We start from the raw sequence: 6,273 nt of genomic DNA, 5'->3' as shown, positions 1-6,273 counted from the left end.
CCCCAGAGGGGATGGTCACGCCGCAATCCCTTCTCCTTCGTTCTCCTCTCGGGATCTTGGGCACGCATGCACACGTGCCCGGCGTGAGTTCTAAGCCACCGGGTCCGGGATGCAAACCGTGGTCGACTACGTGGGAGTCCAGCGACATAGCCATTACGCCAACTGCTGGCTCCCGTCCCGGGGTGAGTTTTAAGCCACCGGGTCCGGGACTTGAACCACGGTTGACTACATGGGAGTCCAACGACATAGCCATTACGCTAACTGCTGGTCCCTAAAATAATTATTTTAAAAACTAATTTGTCATCTGTGATATGAGACTATTGACGGTGCCCACCCCACAGGGCAGGTGTGTGGTCTAAATGACCTCACAGTGCCAGCACTACAATCTCCTGATGAAGGGCAGCTGTAATTGGCACCCACTTCCAAAGACGATAAATACTTAATAATAAATAAATCAATATCAGAATATCTTCAGGGATACAGCTGGTTAAAAAGTGAGACAGAGTATGTTGTTCAAAAATAAGTTATTCTGGGACCAGCAGATGGCATAATGGTTACATTGCTGGACTCCTATGTGGTCGACTGTGATTCAAGTCCCAACCCAGTGGCTTTAAAAACATGGCAGGGACGTGTGTGTGTATGTGTGCACCCCTATACATGTGTGTGCCCCTATACGTGTGTGTGCACCCCTATATATGTGTGTGTGCACCCCTATATGTGTGTGTATGTGTGCACCCCTAAGATCCCAGGAGGAGAATGGAGGAGAAGGGATTGCGGCGTGGCCATCCCCCACCCGGGGGTGAGTTCTTGCTTTCCTTCTCACTTTCTCTGTCCATCTGTCTCTCTTCAGAAGTACATGTGCCCTCAGGCAAAAATCTCTTAAAAAAAAAGTTACTCTGCTTTTTTTTTTTTTCCATCTTGTATAGTTAAAATTATTTTAATTTGAAAAGCAAATAATGGTTTCAAAATAGGAGTAGTGGTGTTCTGCCTCAGGGTCTTATAAGATAGTAATCACCGTGTTGGTTGGGGCTGTGGTCTCATCCCAAGGCCCACCTGGAGAAGGATTGATTTCCATGCAGTGCTTGAGGTTGTTGGCCAAATCCAGTTTCTCACAGGCTGTTTGTCAGGGCCCTCTTCAGTTTTGTGTAACATGAGCCTCTCCCATAAGGCAGCTAGCCTCATCAAACCAGAGTGAGAGTGAGCAAGCGAGTGAGGAAGGAGCCTGGCCTGAGAGTAGTCAGCAGTGATGCCACGCTCTGTGCTGCTGGGCCCACGGGAAGAGTTCAGGCTCCTCCCTGTACAGTGGGTGCCTGCATGCCCTTGATCCAGGCTTCTAAGTCTAGGTTTCTATTACAGTGTGAGGACCATGTTGTGAATGTGTGTCTCTCTCATGAAAGAAACAAAAAATTTAAAATATATGTTTATTTTATTTTATTTATTGTTATTTAATTTGCTATAGGACATATGTGCTCACCAAAGAGAGATGGGGGTCGGAAGAGTGAGAAAGCAAGCTATCAGGTCCAGGACTCAAACCATGGTTGGCCATGTAGGAGTCCAGCACCTTAACTACCATGCCACTTGCTGGCCCTGGAAGAAATAAAATTACATTTGAGGTTTTTTAAAAAAATTTTATTTTTATTTTTTAAGGTTTTTGCCATAGGGTATGTGTGCTCACCAGAGAGGAGACAGAAAGTGAGAAATCACCCCCTGGAGGGATGGCCATGCCACAATCCCTTCTCCTCCATTCTCCTCCTGGGACTTTGGGCATGCATGCACATGTACCAGCGTGATTTTCAAGCCACCAGGTCCAGGACTTGAACAGTGGTTGGCCATGTGGGAGTCCTGCACATTTACCACCATGCTACCTGCTGGCCCCTATATTTGAATTTTTAAAAGGGAGCCACAGTCTTTGACTAGGGTAAACTCTTCCCTCTGCCTGCTGTGTAGGGAGTTGATCTTTGTTCATGTGAGCTCAAACCTGTTTTCAGTGTCTGAAATGGGTCTGTAAACCACAGCTATAGGCAACTTCTCCCTGTTTGTGTCAATCAAGTTTTCTTTTTAAGAATTATTTTATTTCACTTTATTTATTTATTTATTTGTTTGTTTATTTATTTTTTGGGGGAGAGGTTTTTGTTATAGGGCACGTGCACACGTCAGACAGACCGAGACAGACAGACAGAAAGTGAGAAGTCACCCCCAGAGGGGATGGCCATGCCACAATCTCTTCTCCTCCGTTCTCTCAGGATCTTGGGCATGCACGCACATGTGCCCGGCGTGAGTTTTAAGCCACCAGGTCTGGGACTCAAACTGCAGTAGACCATGTGGGAGTCCAGCGACATAGCCATTACGCCAACTGCTGGTCCTTTATTTATTTATTTATTTATTTTAATTTGATCAGAGAGGGACTGAGCAAGAGAGAGAGAGAGAGAGAAAGTGAGAAAGCAAGCTGCCTGGTCCAGGGCTTGAACCATGGTCGGCCATGTGGGAGTCCAGCACCCTTAACCATCACGCCACCTGTTGGCCCCTGGTAAATAAAGTTAACTGGGACTCTTCCTCACCTATTCATTCACAGCTTGTCTCTGCCTTCATGCTACCTGGGCCAAGTGGAGCATGTAGACCCAACACCATCTGGCTTGTAAGGCCAGAAGTACTTACTGTCCAACCTTTCACAGCAGTTTGCTGACCCCTGACCCCTGATCTATACTAGTGCCTGTACATAGCAGACACTCGAGACCTGTGTGTGGTCACGGACCCGAGCCTGTCCTCATCTGTGACTCACGAGGTCGCCAGCTTGCTTTTGTCTCAGAGCCAGTTCCAGCCCCAAGTCACATGCAGGAACACAACAGCCCAGCGACCAAAAGAAAATACTGGACCCATTCAAGCCTTTGCCTCAGAGAAAATGCCCAGGCAGGGTTACAGTCGGGACCACAGCGAAACTTAGTGCCCGTTTCCTCTTCTCCTTTTCCCTAGGAAGACTCGGGCCCTCTGTCCCCACACCAGGCACACGAACTGCTCCACCAGTACTTTTTTCTTGCTCATAAAATGCCCCCAAATCTCCTCCATACAGCCATGCTGTCCCTGGCTCTTCTGTTTCCTCCTCTTTCAGCTTTAACTTTGTATTTTATTTGTTACCTCTTGATTTGCTAGAGGGTACATGTGCTCACTAGAGAGAGAGAAGAGAAAGAGACAGGTAGAGAAAAAGTGAGAAAACACCTTCCAAAGGGATTGGCCACACCACAATCCTTTCTCCTCCCTTTCTCCTTTTAGGATTTTGGGGATGTCTGAGCATGTGTCTAGTGTTTTTCAAACTGCCAGGTCCAGGATTCAAAACATGTGGTCAGTCATATGGTATCCAGCTGCTCCAAACACCATGCCACTGGTTAGTCCAACTTTTTATAAAAAAAAAAAAAAAAAGTAATGATTATATGCACATACAAGAGGAAGTAAGAGAGAGAGAGAGAAGCACCCTCCTAGGGTCTCATCATACTGCAATCCCCTAATCCCCATCCTGGGGATTGCGAGTGCCCCCTTGAGCGTCTAGTGTGTTTTCAAGCCAGCACAGGGATCTGAACCCGCAGTCAGCTGGCTGTAGGGCTTGCAGCCTTATAAGGCACTGAATTATCACAAGTCAAAAGCCCGCTGGCTTTTCCCACAGTGGGCTGCCCTTATTCAGATTCTGCAGAACAAGGTTAGGCTCAAGGACTATGCCACTGGCAGGAAACCTGTTCCCCGGAGATTCAGAGCGCTCACACCTTCTCGTTTCCTTTTTCCCAGTACACGTCCATCCTGGTGTTCCAACCGCCCGCATCATCTGAGTCCCCTCCCTACTTCTCTGTCAGGCTTTGGTGGGGGGCAGATGGAGGGCCCAGAGGCAGTGGAATGCCTCCTCTGGACTCAGTTTTCTGGGTCTCAGTCTCTCTCTGGTGTTCTTATCCCTGTAGCCCAAGCTATGGAGCCAGACTTTGTGGTTTGAATCCACTCCACTTTCTATCCGGCAACCTCGGGTAGCCACGACTCAGTGTCCTCATCTGTAAAATGGGTATGACATTAGTATTTACTAGAATTATTGGATATTGAGAGGATTATGGGACACACACATACACATACACAAGGTCTTCAAAACATTCATGGAAAATGCATATTATGAAAAAAATATGCATGGATTTAAAAAATTCTTGATCCCCAAATACTCATACTTTAATTCCATTTTTAGCACTGTGCCTGGAATAAATACCAGCAACTGTTAAAGTGTTTAGCACAGTTATCCAGCTCATAGAATGCCCTCAGTGAAAAGAAGCTCAATATTATCACTCAGTGATGTGATCGTTTTTCCCATAGAGTGAGCAGAATTAACAGTTACCAGGCAGATTAGACACTGATCGCAGTGATGACATCACTAGTTTCCAGGTAGATTTAGCCCTAAGTGGGGATGATGATATCACCAGTTACCAGGCCAATTATGGTTAGACTGTGGTGCCAGAGCCTTCTTTTCTGTTTGAAATCTAGTTATGTCCCAGTCCATAGACTTCACCAGTGCCCTGGGCACAGGAATTTCATGTCTTTGAGCTTCAGTTATACATCCATCGAAAGAGGATCCCAGATGTACCTATCCCTGGGCCAGCAGGTGGTGTGGTGATTAAGGTGCTGGACTCCCACATGGCCGATCTTGATTCAAGTCTCTGATCTGGTGGATTGCTTTCTTTCTTTTTTTTTTTTTTTTGAGAGATTTTCGCTGTAGGGCGCGTGCGCTCGCCAGACAGACAGAGAGAGACATAGAGACAGAAAGCGAGAAATCGCCCCCCAGGGGGGATGGTCACGCCGCAATCCCTTCTCCTCCATTCTCCTCTCGGGATCTTGGGCACGCATGCACACGCGCCCAGCGTGAGTTTTAAGCCACCGGGTCCGGGACACGAACCGCGGTCGACTATGTGGGAGTCCAGCGACATAGCCATTACGCTAACTGCTGGTTCCCAGATCTGGTGGATTGCTTTCTCATTTCTGTCTCTCTCTGATGACTATGGCAAGTTCAAAAAAAAAAAACACCCCCACCCCCGCCAGGAATGGCCACTTTTCAATCCCTTCTTCTCCATTCTCCCCTAAGGATTTTGGGCACACACGCACGCACACACACACACAGCATGAGTTTTAAGTCGCTGGGTCAAGGGCACAAACCGTGGTTGACTATGTGGGAGTCCAGCGATGTAGCCATTACACCACCTGCTGGTCCCCAAATCAATAGTTCTTTATTTTTTTAAATAGTTATTTACTTTTATTTATTCATTCATTTATTTTAATTTGACTGGAGAGAGACACAGAGAAAGAGAGAAAGTGAGAAAGCAAACCACCAGGTCAGGAACTCCAGCGTGGTTGCCCATGTGGGAGTGTCCAGCACCTTAACCACCACGCCACCTGCTGGCCCCCAAATCAATAATTCTTATGTCTTTGGGAAGTATCTTGCCTCACCTGAGCCTCAGTTTCCCCGTCTGTAAGCTGGAACTCAGAACCCCACATTTGGGCATAGCATGAGTGGTTACAAGCACAAGTTCTAGAGTCCAATTTGGAGGGATCCCAGCCGTGCTACTAATTGCCAGCTCTACGACTTGGGGCATTTAAGATCTTTTTAAGCTTCGGTTTACCTCATCTGGAAGATGAAGATCTTAATAGCACCAATTTCAAGAGGGTCATTGTAAGGATTCCATGAGATCATGCAGGTAACGCGCTTAGCACAGCTCCTGGCATACATCAGGCGCTCAGTACATGATCATTATTATTACTGATGGTAGTATCACCGCCCGCGCCACTCTGGCGGGTGAGAACCTGGGCGAGTGCTGTCCGTTTGCGTCGGACAAAAGTGAATTCTCTCTCTCGTCTCGCTCGCCCGCGGCTCCCTGGGGACCCAGGCATTCCGGCCTCCAGCACCCCCACCCCACGCGGCCCTTACAAAGGCCCCCATTCATGCCTTGCGCACAAAGCCGCCCATTCACCCCGGCCCTTTGGGCCTCCCGCACCAGGCCGCCCCCCGCGCATTGCCATTGGTCTCGCCCCTTGCCCGTCAGGCCTCGGGTCCGTCCCACGACCGCGCTGCTTAGCTCCGACCAGCGGCCGGATTCTTTTCCCACGGCTGGCACCCTTCGGCAAACTTCTGATTGGCCTTGCCTGTCAACCGCTCCTGCTGATTGGTGGTCGCAGCCCCCCATGGGCGGGGCTGTAGCTTGCCGCAGCGGGAGCTGATTGGCCCCTGTTGCGCTCGCAGGGGCGGGGCTGTCCTGGCGG

The 6,273-nt window shown here is 48.6% G+C and overlaps 1 pseudogene; it reads right to left on the bottom strand.

Moving 5' to 3' along the window:
- Positions 1 to 6,197, bottom strand: part of LOC102484400 (60S ribosomal protein L5 pseudogene) — an 8,825-nt pseudogene extending 2,628 nt beyond the window's left edge.
- Between the last annotated feature and the right edge of the window lie 76 nt (positions 6,198 to 6,273).

This window comes from Tupaia chinensis, unplaced genomic scaffold, assembly GCF_000334495.1.
Source record: "Tupaia chinensis unplaced genomic scaffold, TupChi_1.0 Scaffold000673_1, whole genome shotgun sequence".
NCBI classification, from domain to species: domain Eukaryota; kingdom Metazoa; phylum Chordata; class Mammalia; order Scandentia; family Tupaiidae; genus Tupaia; species Tupaia belangeri.
The sequence above is the reverse complement of the archived record's forward strand: the minus strand, read 5'-3'. Positions and strand labels throughout refer to the sequence as shown.